The sequence below is a fragment of the Sapajus apella genome, unplaced genomic scaffold (assembly GCF_009761245.1).
Source record: "Sapajus apella isolate SASKATOON/1434 unplaced genomic scaffold, GSC_monkey_1.0 scaffold100, whole genome shotgun sequence".
Classification (NCBI taxonomy): Eukaryota; Metazoa; Chordata; class Mammalia; order Primates; family Cebidae; genus Sapajus; species Sapajus apella.
Window position 1 is genome coordinate 4,003,136 of NW_022437040.1, and position 14,014 is coordinate 4,017,149.

Below are 14,014 nucleotides of genomic sequence, written 5' to 3' on the forward strand. Positions count from 1 at the left end.
TAGAAATGTAAAACTAATTCCGAAAGAAATAGCTGAAAAGAATTGAAAGTAGTTGCTTCCAAGGAGTAGGATGCTCTAAATTATTTGCCTGTATAATTTTAATAAAAATTAAAATGACAGGAAAAAAGCCACCAACGAAGAAATGTCAATTATAATACTTCTCAAGTAAATGTCCTTTTAAAAAATGAAATTCTTCCTTTAAAAATGAAGTTGCACTTTACTTATGTGACATGAATTTCCTTTCTCTGTAAAACAATGACTGTCAATAGGAAAAGGCTTCCTAACTCTAAAAATAACACAACTCAGTCAAGATTTAATATTAAACTGTGATACACCCTAATAGCTTTCATTTCTTTATTAATTTACATACAAAAAAAATCCATTTAAATGGCTTCTTGATTTGTATCTGTGCAATCTCAGCCGCAACGAAGATATAAATGATGGGGTGTTCTCTCCAGCACCACATATACTAGAATTGTAAAGATTCAGGGGAGATTAGCATGATGACTGTGCAAGGGTGACTTGTAAATTTGTGATGCGTTCCATCTTTTAGTAACTCAAGAGAAAGTCAGATACTGTATGTTCTCATCAAAGAATAGGTACACATGGACAGACAGTGTGGAAAAATAGATGCTGGTGACTCCAAAACGTGGGAAGATGGGATGGGTGTGAGGGATGAGAAATAACCCATCAGGTGCAAGGTACACCTTTCAGGGGATGGTGACACTAAATGCACAGGCTTCCCCACTACACAATCTATCCGTGTGGCTAAAATGCATTTGTACTCCCTAAATCCATAAAAATCAAGCTGTAGATGATGGCGCATTTCCACCATCCCAAGTTCCTTTCACACTGTCTCCAGTGGTGCCCGTCCCCTGCCCTGGGCGGCCCTTGCTCACTTGCTGTTCCTTTAGATTCGATTTGCATTTTCTGGAGTTTCACAGACATGAGCTGGAATGTGTAGGAGGGACTCCTTTGTGTCGGGATTCTTTCTAATGCATCTGAGTTTCATTTCCGTTCCTGCATGTGTGTGCTGTTCCTTTTATTACTGATTCATAACCTATTGGGTGCATTTGCCATAATTTGTTTACCTAGGATAGAAAGCTTTGGCAAACCTTTGGATAATTTTTTTTTTTTTAATTCGTTAAGTCTTTAAGAGCTCTTCCCCCTACCAGGCAAACTCTGTCCATGGTCAATTATCAGAAGGGAGCAGGTAACTGTCAGTGGAGTCTGCTTCTTCTGGGTAACCCAGCTTGGTTGCTTAGCAACAAACAGAGGAACTGTATTAGTTTAGTGGATTCTGAACAAAAAGGTAATCATCTTTTATCCCTAGATAGATAGGAGATGATGTTATTCCAAGTGTAGTGGGGGAAACGTAAAAGCCATAAAAATGGTAAGAAAACACATCTTGTAAATACACACGATGATGCCTTCCATAATCACACCAAGTGTGCTATGAAGACCCCCAAATCCCCAGTTAGACAAAATACAATGGTGTTAGGCGCTGCTGTGCAAAATATTTTAAAATTTGTAAATAACTGGTACCAGATATTAATAACTCATGACCGAAATAAAGAGAAACAGGTTAACCTTTATTAGCATGAGTTCTGCAAAGGATCCATCTAAGATGAGGAAGAAACCTCGTCCCCTCTCCATGTCCCTTCAGAACGGAAGACAAGAACCCTGGGAGATGTTCTTCCTTTCGCCGAATTGAGTAACTGTTTTTCAGAGTAAATGTGATTGACTGATGTTTGTTCACTGGATTCCTTAATCTCAAAAAGAATGGCATCCATTTCGCAGGCAATGTTGCTGACAGAAGTGTTTTTTGTTTTGTTTTTTAACTTCCTTGGGAATTTTGCCAACTTGCGACGGCCACTTCCTTCTCATTATGAGCACCTCCCTCCCAGCACCCAACAATATTAACTAGCAGAAATAACTCTGCTAAGAATCACAGGTTTAATAAGTAGACTATCCTTCAGCCATTGAATGCAAAGTGTTTAATAATCAGAGATCGGGCTCACTTAGGTTTACAGGGTTGCAAGGGAGACAAAAACCCTTTACAAAACATCACTTCTCGGCTATTCCTGGAGCGGTTCTCCACTTCCTTCCTGATGACAGATTTCTTGGTTTAAATCATGCCCCCAGGGAATGGATGTGAAGCTGTGGTCCTGCAGTTTGCTGTCAGTGCCTGGGTAGCTGGTTAAAGACAGCTTTGCAGGTTCACTTATTGGAGGGGCAAAGCTGACTGCCAAATAATTGGGTTGAGACTCTCCTGACTCCCCGCTACTTTTCTTGGGATTGTAAGGCTCATGTCTCCCCATAAACATATTCAATTGCAGCCTTCCAGAGGAAAGAGATAGAGGAACACATCTTTCAGAGCTGCTGTTTTTTTTTTTTTTTTTTTTTAATTTTTTATTTTCAGACTACTTAAAAATGTTCTGGTCTTTTCTGGTTTTGAATTATAAAAGACGCACACTTGTCCTCTGCATTGTGTGTGAGAGATCGCACACTACGACAGAGGAACAGGAAGGCAGCTTCTGCAAAAGAGCTTGCAAAACCAAAACACATCCTGGGGCCCCACGCAATTAGTGAAAATCTTGCAGCTACACAGCGCTGGCAAATGCAGCTGCCACTGTAGAGCCGCGGTGTAAAAACTTTGAGCTACTAAGTGCTTGCAGCATTGCGCTCTCTGCTTGCGACATTTTGTGGCGGTGGTTTCTGCTCAGGAGAGATTTATCAGTTCAAAGAATAGACTCGATGGAAAAGTACCGTTTTGCACATAAACAGACTGTGGTTCACAACCGTCACATTGACGGCAGTTTACTAAAATTAATTCTCCTTTGACTTAAAAGACTTAAGGCTCCCAAAGAATAAATCCATGTCTAATATTTTTTAAACATACAAAAGAAGAGCTAAATCACTTACTGCTTAATTTACTTAGTGTTTCTGAGGGATAATAAAAAATAACTAAAAGCTTTGGACCAGAGAAATATTTTGCTGTTGTTGTTTTAATTCAGATTTGGGGCCAGCTGCAACGCTGAGGTTTTGGTTGGATTCCATCTCATCCCTTCTTCTCTGGGTTTTGTTTTCTTTTTTCCTCTCTGCTATAAATTTCTGGTGAAATAGCAAGAAACTACAGTGATAAGAAAAGGAAACGGCTCTGTGTAGCAGTAATGATGGAAACTAAAAAATCACTGCACAACTGAGACGTGCCAATTATAACACAGAGAAATACGATGCTATGACATTTGTCGAGACTGTTGATTGCCAAATCGAGGTGGCAAATATTTCTCGAGCCACTCGTATGTGTAAGGCATCCTAGACACCCATTCATGGACCTCAAGACATTGCTAATGGAGAAAATTTATTTTGAACGGCAATTCTCAAATAACTTTGAGGGTCCTCCAAGGAGGGCTATTTGAGTCGTAGGCTACCAGGGAACGAACAGGGCGTGAATGAGATGTGTGGGGAGTGGCTCTGGTGTCCTGAGTGGTCAGGCTAGGGCCTGGAGGTGACGCGGGGCAGGAGAGCCAACCTTTTCAGACCAGTCACTAGAAAGATTTCCATAATGGTTGTGAGGATTGACGGCCATGCTGGGAGGGGACTAGATGGGCCCACAGCTCTGCCGTCATGGTGTCTGGTCTGGGATGTGGACGAATCGTAGATATTGTTCACGATGGTTATGAAGACAGAGAGTGGGGGTTGAGGAAAGAGCATGGAGGTACAACAAATGACTGCAAGTAGAAACGATATGGGAATGGAGCAGGCTGTACACAGGGGAATGCTGGGACTGCACCCTGCCTGTCCAGAGCAGAGTTGGGCAGTGAGTGGGTAAGGGACCGATGAAGCCCGGTCAGAGTGTCCTTGTTCACAGGGGCTGGGCCCTGACCACGTGGAGTGAAAGCCAATGACCGCCATGTGCTGGAAGCTTTAGCCTGGGCCAAGCCTGCCTACGGTGCTCAGATATTTCCAAAGCGTTTTCTGTGGGCTGCACTGGACCAGCTTCAAGTCTGTGCAACCCTGACCACCCTGGGGGCCAAGATACCTTTCAGTGGAATCTGAGGCCTGAGACAGAAAGTGCTTTCCTGAGTGCACAGAAATAGCAGCTTTGTTGCTGCCCACTAGATGCCAGTGCCACCCGCCGTCCCCCAAGCTGTGAAAGCCCGAATTATCTCCAGACATTGCCAGCAATCTCCCAGGGAGGCAAAATCACCCCTGGTTAGAAAACACTGCTGTGGTGTGTCTGTAAACACGGTGATGTTGTTCCTCATGCTGTGTAACAGGTGTCCCCAAGGCCAGGCTGAAGCTGCTGAGGCCAGGCTGACCTAAGGCGGGTGTGAAAAAGAAGCCTGATTCTGGTGTCACACAGGACTGAAGTCCAAAGAACAGACTTTTTGTCCTGGTCCTGATGACCATGGGAAAAAAATCGCTGAATCTGTCTCACCATGGCGTTCCTCGTGGCTATCGGATGGAGATCACCTTTATTTTATTGATTGTTTGTAGAGATGGGGTCTTGCTCTGTTACCTAGGCTGGTCTCAAACTTCTAGCCTCAAGTGATCCTCCCTCCTTAGCCTTCTAAAGTGCTGGGATTACAGGTGTGAGCCACCGAGCCTGCCTGAATTGAAATCAGTTTTAATTCTCACTTCCTACTGTGAAGGTAAGATGGCCTTGTCCTGCAGTTTTCTGTCTGAAGGTACCAGACAGGAGAAAGGGCAGTCAAGTCCCTGGGACTCTCATCATCCGCTGGCTGGAGACCCAGAACATGAGCACAGAAGGAAGGAGTAACAGCAGACACTGGAAAGTGAGCCAGTGAGCGGGGCTCTGAATGTCAGAGCTTCCTGCCCTCTCTCCTTCTCTTCTTCCTCTTCATCCCCTTTCCTTCCCTTCTTCCCTTCCTCTCTTCTTTCATTCATCAAGTGGTGAGACAACCAGAGAGCATTGCCGAGGGAAACAGAGAGACAGTGATGATCCACAGAGCGTGGTATCATGTTTATATTCCAGGCAGTCCGTATGATTCAAAGATCCAAAGGTTTCACCCAGCATGTTGGACATGCACACACACACATACCTACATGCATGCACACACGTAAGTTTCCAGTAATTATCTACACGAAGTAGTGAATCCACAATGCCAAAGAATTTCTCCTTTTCAGTAGCTGTTTGTGTTGGGAAGCAATGCACATTCCACTGAATTTTAGCATCAGATTATGGGAGGGGAATGTCATCAACAAAGATTTCATTCAAATAGAAAGAGTTCTGCATCTGATAGTAAAAAAAAAAAAAAAAAAAAAAAAAAGACAGTTTCTTTGCCAATGAAATCACCCCCCTATGAAGGCATAGGGGCCTATTTCAAATAAGGATTAGGAAAAATTCAACAACAGAAGTGATGCTTTAAGTATATTAACTTGCAAAAGGAAGAACCCTGTTTCCTCTTTTCTAAGAAGAGGACAACTCCTTTTGCTTTGATTAGAGTGCCACCTGAGTGGCCAGAACTGACAAGCTTGGCAGAAGTGACAAGCTGAGAATTAAGGGCAGCGTCTGGGCCTGTAGGAGGTGCAGTGCATGGGCTCACAGCCACTGAACCTTGATCTCCTTCGCACACCTCCATGTAATTTATAAATCAGCAGTATTCACTCCGCCAAGAGGAAGTCTACAAAAAAGAAATGTGCTTGGCACTCCTGGAAATGCTTTTACTTTGGGGAAAAAGCAGTGTACACTTTGAATGGAAATAAGCAGGCTGAAGCCACAGAGGGCATTTATATGCAGCAGCTCGAAGCAGGCAGGAGAGCAGAGGCTTCCTTAAAGGTACAGATCCCTTAGAAGGCTCATCCCTCTCCATGCTCCATAGGGGAAGACCCTGACTAGGCTTGGGTCTTGTTTGATAACTGGGGCATAATGTTTAAACATACTCAGAAACATTCTTGACTGGACATAGTGGCTCATACCTATAATCCCAGCACTCTGGGAGGCTGAGATGGGTGGATCAGGAGTTTGAGACCAGCCTGTCCAACATGGTGAAACCATGTCTCTACTAAAAATACAAAAACTAGCCAGGTGTGGTGACGGGTGCTTGTAATCCCAGCTACTTGGGAGGCTGAGGCAGGAGAATTGCTTGAACCTGGGAAGTGGAGGTTGCAGTGAGCCGAGATCGTGCCACTGCACTCCAGCCTGGACAAGAAGACCAAAACTCCATCTCAAAATAATAATAATAATAATCCTTAAAATCAACTCACAAAAACTTCTAACTCTGAAGCAAAGGGTTAAAATAAGTCCTGGGTTACCCACAAAGATTGTTGTTGGAATAAAATGAGATGACCTAAAATTACAATACCAATTGAAGGCATTCTTACTAAGACATGCACTGTATGCTTGAAGAGAGAGAATTCAGAGCTGCATTCTCAACCTTGCCCATCTGAACACTGCCCATCAGGATCAGAGTGACAGTCACAAGACCCCCTCAATTACAAAGCTGGTCCTCCCCTCCTAGTTCATGTTGGATTTTGACTCTTCTCTTTACTTATTTTTGCTATTTCCAACATCATGTTTTCCAAATCCCAGCTTCTTCCTTCACTGGCTGTGTGACCATGGGAAGTTACTAGACTTCTCTGAGCTTCTGTTTCCTTGTCTGTAGGAGGGGTAACAGTATCTCCTTCAGCTACAGAACACCCCACATCAGCTGGTTTGCAACATGCCCTTGATTTCTCTTGGATTTTCTCTCTCGCCTTTTATTCCCCTCCCCGCTTTCCCATCTTGGGTCCCTGCTATATCTCGTGACTGAACAGCGCATCACTTTACTCCTCTCTCAAGCCACAAGACAAAAACAAATGATAATAAGACTGATGTGAATTAGAGACTGATGCAGTGTTCCATAGTCCACAGTTAAGACTCTCCAGGGATGTTTCTGAATAGGAACACATCAATGAGGAACTCCAGAATTCACCAAATTACAGCACATCACATCCAAATGACCCCACTTCTTGCTTCACCATACCAAGGAATGGGGTCATATGAATTTGGAGAGCTACAGTCGACTTTCCCTTGTCACTGCCTCTCTGCAGTTTTATCCACAGGGAAAAGAGAAACAGTGACTCTTGGCTACATGAATTAATCAATACTTATTTTTTTAAAATGTCTTATTTTTTTCCCCTGGTACTTTTTTGTTGTTGTTGTTTTGAGACAGTCTCACTCTGTCACCCAGGCTGGAGTGCAGTGGCGTGATCTTGGCTCATTGCAATCTCTGCCTCCCAGGTTCAAGCGATTCTCCTGCCTCGGTCTCCTAAGTAGCTGGGATTACAGGCATGAGCTATTATGTCTGGCTAAGTTCTGTATTTTTAGTAGAGAGGGGGTTTTGTCATGTTGGCCAGGCTGGTCTTGAACTCCTGACCTCAGGTGATCCACCTGCCTCCGCCTCCCAAAGCGTTGGGATTACAGGCATGAGCCACTGCACCTGGCCCTTGGTACTTTTAAATAACTTAATTAATACAGGCAAGTCTAAGGCAAGATGGAAATAGCTTTAAAACAAATTTTATTCTGTGATAAAATGTCTGCTTTATTTTCCTACAAGGAGAATGGTTTCATAATTGATAACTTTCAGTATAACTGAAATTTAAAGGTGGTTTGGCGATGGATTTGTCTTGTTTTACTATATGTTGCTTTGGGTGTCTATGTCTTTTAAGTATTTGATTTCTAAGTGCTATGGTATTTTATTTCCTTTTTAATGTGTCTTCTTAAAAATGAAAGTATGTGATTATATAATCTTAGGCAGATGAACTACTTTCTAGCTACATCAAAGGACTAAACAGAAAATATCTCGACACATGACTAAACAAATATATTTTTAATGTCTATCAAATATTTCATATATAAAATTCAGAGGCACACAGCTAGGTGGGAGAAGGTAACTTTCAAGTGTGTGAGAATCAAGTTTAACATCCTGCCAGGCAGTAGGAGCAGCACCTGCAGTCCCAGCTACTCAGGAGGCTGAGATGGAAGGATCGCTTGAGCCCAGGAGCTTGAATCTGGCCTGGACAATATAGTGACATACTGCCTTTAAAAAAAAAAAAAACCAAAAAACCAAAAATCAAAACCAAAACAAGAGAGAGAGAGAGAGAGAGAGAGAGAGAGAGAGAGAGAGAGAGAGAGCGAGCATGTGCTCAACAAATCAAAAATATATAAATGAGCATTTAAATAGAAGAAAATTAATAAAAGACATGAATAAGCATTTCATACTGGAAGAAACAGGCTGAGCACTAAATACAGGGAAGTATGTGCAATTCCAGGAATCAAAGAAATCTAAATTAATATGAGAAGACAACATTTTTAACTACTTTAATTGGCAGAGTTGTTTCTTTTTTCAGTAGTCAACCTAATGTTGGCAAGGATGCAAAAAACAGAAATGTTCAGACATCCCACTGCTGGGAATGAAATGCACAAATGATGCTAATTTTTTTGACCCAGAGTTTCTCATCTGATGCAATCCTATTTGATTGCATATTTGACCTTAAGGAAATATTTGCAAAGATTTAGTGGAATGATATTTAAAATAGTGTTCTTTATTAATAGTCTAGTTAAGAAATAGAAATATCTTAATATCTAACCAAAAAGGAATTGATTACATGGATTATGGTATACTTATACACTACAAAACTAGGCAGCTATTAAAATGACTATGATTTTCTTAGCCAATGCTCTTCAGGTGAAATTGACTTGAATGAGTAAGGTAAGTAAAAAGGCAAATTACTGAAAAGTCAAAACAAGCAAACTCATGAACACCTAAGATGAGAAGTTTGGCCAGTCCACTGGGTTAGGGTTAGGGTTAGGGTTAGGAAGGTTAGCAGGTGTTAGGGCTGCCCACTGTCTCATCCAGGGACACCTGTGGCATCTTGTGCCTGCCTCTGTCCACAGGTCTACTCTAATTTTCTGCTTCTCTTTTTAGATCTTCTCACTTGGCCTACTCATGCTGTCTCTACTCCCTCATAAATTCCCTTTGCATGGAGCACATCCTTTGGATTTTAGCAGTGCCTGCCCAGACGCTGCTCAACTGTGCAGCACACAGGCCTTCATCATGGTCTAAGGGACTCAGCCTTGCATGTTTGTCTCAGTCAGTTCTGGCTGCTGTAACAAAATACCATAAACTGAAAGCTTATAAATAGCAGAATTTTATTCCTCACAGTTCTGGAGGCTGGGAAGTCCAAGATCAAGGTGCCAGAAAACTCAATGTCTAGTGAGAGCTCACTTCCTGGTTAACAGGGAGCCATCTCTCTGTTTCCTCACATGGTGAAAGGGGTGAGGAATTTCCCTGGGGCCTCTCTTATAAGGACCCCAATCCCAGTCCTGGGAGCTCCACCCTGACGACCAAATCACCTCCAAAATCCTCACCTCCTAATACCATCCCACTGAGGAAAGAGGTTTCAACTTACGAATTTAAGGAAACACAAACATTCAGGCCCTAGCAACAGCCCTATTCCAAACTACTGAGACAGAGAATCTGATTGGACCAATTTGAGTCTGACCTGGTCCAATCAGGGGTGTGGGGAGGGTATTTGGGGGGAGTAAGTGAAGAGATGCCCCAAGTTGGGATCACATGACACATAGGGTCAACTCTTCCAGTTAGAGTTAGGGAAAAGGATAGAGTCTAGAGATGGATTTGGCATGTCTATCACATAGAAGAATATTGAACATCAGAAAAAATGCACTCTACTAAATGACAAAAATGTTTGCACCATAGTGTGATTCTGATTTTTTAAAAATATATACATATATATACATATATATGCAGAGAATAAGTTACTGGGGAAATTCCTTGTCATGCACTTATGAAAGATTTTTCTTTTCTTTTTTGAGAGAGTCTCACTCTGTTGCCCAGGCTGGAGTGCAGTGGTGCGATCTCAGCTCACTATAAACTCTGCCACCCAGGTTCAGGCAATTCTCCTGCCTCAGCCTCCAAAGTAGCTGAGATTACAGGTGTATGCCACCATGCCTGGCTAATCTATTGTATTTTTAGTAGAGATGGGGTTTTGCCATGTTGGCCAGGCTGGTCTTAAACTCCTGTCCTCAGATGATCTGCCCACCTCAGCCTCTTAAACTGCTGGGATTACAAACGCGAGCTACCGTGCCCAGCCAGAAAGATTTTTCTTATTTATAATTTCTGTTTTTTAAGTTTTTCGTAATAAACTAGCATGTTGTTTAAGTCATAAGGAAAATGTATATTTTCATAAGGAGAAAGCAAATACAGTAAGGGCACACACATTTTATTGTTCAATTTTGTTTTTTTTAATATTTAAATTTTATTATTATTTTGTAGAGACAGACTGGTCTGGAATTCCTGGCCTCAGTCTCTCAAAGTGCTAGGATTACAGATGTGAGCCACCACACATTTTAAATTAAAAAAAAAAAGCATAGAATTCTAAATTAACCCCTATTGAAAGATAATTATTCATAATAATGGGACGTGATTTATAGCGGGGCAGACAACAATATCACAGTGGGTAATATTGGGGGTACCTTGAGGCAAGGAGCCCCTTTGCCTTAAAATTCATTGTGTTGGCTGGGCGCAGTGGCACATGCCTGTAATCCCAGCACTATGGGAGGCCGAGGCGGGTGGATCATGAGGTCAAGAGACCGAGACTATCCTGGCCAACATGGTGAAACCCCATCTCTACTAAAAATGCAAAAATTAGCTGGGCGTGTTGGCACACGTCTGTAGTCCCAGCTACTCAGGAGGCTGAGGCAGGACAATTGCTTGAACCCAGGAGGTGGAGGTTGCAGTGAGCCAAGATCCTGCCACTGCACTCCAGCCTGGTGCCACAGCAAGACTCTGTCTAAAAAAAGAAAAAAATTGTGTTTCTATTTGGTGGATGTTGGCAGTGAGAGTTTAAGAATACATTTAATCTATAGGAAAGCTATCAATACTGATATGAGCTTTTAAAACGTTTATATGCCTATTAAAGGTAGTACACCAAAAAATACTGAGAAAATGTATGATTTTGGAAGAAATGGAGAACTTGGAAAAATGCAGCAGCAGTTGGGACATGACCCTCAGTCTCAGGAACTAGCTGTGCTCTCTGAAAAAAACTCCTTTCAGCTCCTTCCCTGAGTGTTTGCTCTTGAGCCAATGCGTGTCTGTGCTGCCCCGAACATCTGCTCCCTAAGAGCCCGTTGCATTCTTCCAACACACATTTCAGCTGGCCAGCGAGAATGAGAATGGCCTTGCATGAGGAGAAATGAAATTCTCATCATTTTATCTCAAAATGAAATTTCAAAAGATGCTGAAAGCTTCCACCTCCACTCCATCCGTTCTAGAAAAGAAATATCCCTTACAGATTTATTTCTCGGAGTGACAGCCACGTCTAGAAGCTGGCATTTAAAACGCAGACATCCCTGTACAAGAATACATGCAACCATAAACACTTGAGCATGAATGCTTTGGTCAGGGTGCGCTCTGCAGTCCCCTTGTTTGGGGGAAGGAGGGAGACGGTGGCCTTTAAAAGAAAAGAATGCAAGGGCTCAATGGTTGCTAGGTCACCCCTGGGAAGAAACAGCTTGGATCATCAGGAAGGTACTAGGCTCTTGGCAGGAAATGGCTTTGCTCTGGCGAGGGACCCAGGAGCAAAGGCTCAGCGGAAGTGTTGATATGGTGCAGGGCTGGTCCTGGCTGTTCCCAAGAGGTGGCCCCTATCTTTCCATTGACTCTCTGCAGCTTCTGACTACTCCACTTCAGGTAAATCCTGAGCAGTTGGTGACCAAGAGCATTGTCCTCACCCTGGGGTGGACCAGGATGGGGTGCAACCCTTGGGCTCCTTGGCTGCCTGTGTGATCTCCCTGGCCCAGGGCCAGCTGTTCCTGCCAAGAGTCATAAATCAGCAGTTGTAACCTGTTGCAGTGAAGGTAGAATCCACAGTTATTCTTCCTGTAGCCCCCAGCTGGGATCCTGGTTAATTAGGCTCTGAGGAGCCTGTGAATGATTGCATTTACCCCAATGCATCACCAGAACACACTGTTGTGATTTGCTGCATCTGAGATTTTGTGTTTGAATATTTTGCCGCCTAGTTTAAGCCGACAATATTTAAAATATTGTTCTTTAACTTGCATCTGCAGTGAATGCTTGGTAATATTCCTACAACCAAGTCTAGTAAGAAATGTTCCATGTTCAATCCAGGTCCAGGTCTTTCAGGCAAGTCCAGGGAGGGTAGATTAGGGAGGTAGAGTAGAATACAGGGACAGTGGCAGAGATGGAGAAAACAGGGAAACCACAGAAAAAAGGCCATCATCTAAAGGAGGTGACTGCCTGAGGTCAGGAGTTCAAGACCAGCCTGGCCAACATGGCAAAACCCCATCGATACTAAAAATAAAAACAAACAAATAAATAAATAAATTAGCTGGGTGTGGTGGCAACAATACTCCCAGCTACTCTGGAGGCTGAGGCAGGAGATTTACTTGAACCAGGGAGGCGGAGGTTGCGGTGAGCCAGGATCGTGCCATTGCACTCCAGCCTGGGTTACAAGAGAGAAACTCCATCTCAAAAAAACATAAAAAATTAAAAAATAAAATACAACAGTAAATGTCCATTTCTCATTCATGCCACATGGCCATCACAGGTTAGCTGGCGTGTGCTCTGCTGGGGACCAAGGTCCTCCCCATTCCTCCCTCCCCCCGGCCCCTGGCAACTGCTAATCTACCTTCCATCTCTATGGATTTGCCTATTCTGGACATTGCATATAAATGAAATCATACAGTAAGTAGCTTTCTGTGCCTGACTTCTTTCCCTGAGCTTGGTGTTTCCAAGGTTCATTCATGTCATAACATGTCTTAATTCTTCATTCCTTTCGAGGGCTGGATAATATTCCATTGTTTGAATATACCACATTTTGTTTATCCATTCATCATTTAATGGTCTTTGAATTGTTTCCATTTTTTTGTCTATTATGAAAAACGCTGCTATGAGCATTCATGAGCAAGTTTTTGCGTGAACATACATTTTCAGTTCTCTTGAGATACACTTAGGAGTGAAATTGTTGGGTCATATGATAACGCTATGTTTAACTCTTTTCAACAGTGGCTGTATCATTTGCATTTTACCGGTATGATTTGGGGCCCACCATTGCTCCCACCAGCAATGTATGAGGTCCAATTTCTCTACGAGCTCACCAGCATTTGTTATTTTCTGCTCCTATGAATGTGAATTATATTTCATGGCGGTTTCTATTTGCATTTCCCTAATACTAATGATGCTGAGCATCTTTTTATCTGCCTATTGGCCATTTATAAACCATTTTTGGAGAAATGTCTATGATGTCCTTTGCTTATTTAAAAAATCAGATTTTTTTTGCAATGCAAATGTACTTAATGCCACTGAACTACACACTTTAAAACGGTTAGGATGCTTAATTATATATATGTTATTTATATTTTACCACAATTTAAAAAAATAAAAATTGGTTATTTCCTTCTTTAAATTGAGTTGTAAAAGTTCTCAATATATTCTGGGTACTGGACCCTCATCAAACACATAATTTGCAAATGTTTTCTCTCATTCTGAGAATAGTCTTTGCACCATCTTGATAGTGTTCTTTCATGTGGAAAATTTGAAATTTTTCATGAAGTTCGATTTATCAATTTTATATCATGTTGCTTATGATTTTGGTGTCATATTTGAAACCGTTACCCAATCTAAGGTCATGAAGATTTATACCTATGTTTCCTTCTGTGTTGTATAGTTTTAGGCCTTGCATTTACGTCTTTGCTCCAATGTGAGTTAACTTTTGTATATGGCATAAAGTACAGACCCAAACTCATACTTTTGATGTGGAAATCCAGTTGTCACAGTACCATCTGCTGAAAGAACTGTTCTTTTCCCATTGGTACATTTGTCAAAAATCAATTGACCATAGATGTATGTGTTTAATTCTCTTTTTCAAATTTATTCTATTTATTTTTATACCTATCCTAACACCAATGCTATGCTGTTTTGGTTACTGTTGTTTTATAGTAACCTTTGAAGTCAGGAAGTCTGAG

At 42.1% G+C, this 14,014-nt stretch overlaps 1 non-coding gene across 1 annotated transcript; it reads left to right on the forward strand.

The window, feature by feature from the left end:
• The first annotated feature begins 445 nt into the window (after positions 1–445).
• Positions 446–552, forward strand: LOC116536464. The gene has a single exon (XR_004262650.1). It is a non-coding gene; the product is annotated as a U6 spliceosomal RNA (small nuclear RNA).
• The last annotated feature ends 13,462 nt before the right edge of the window (positions 553–14,014 follow it).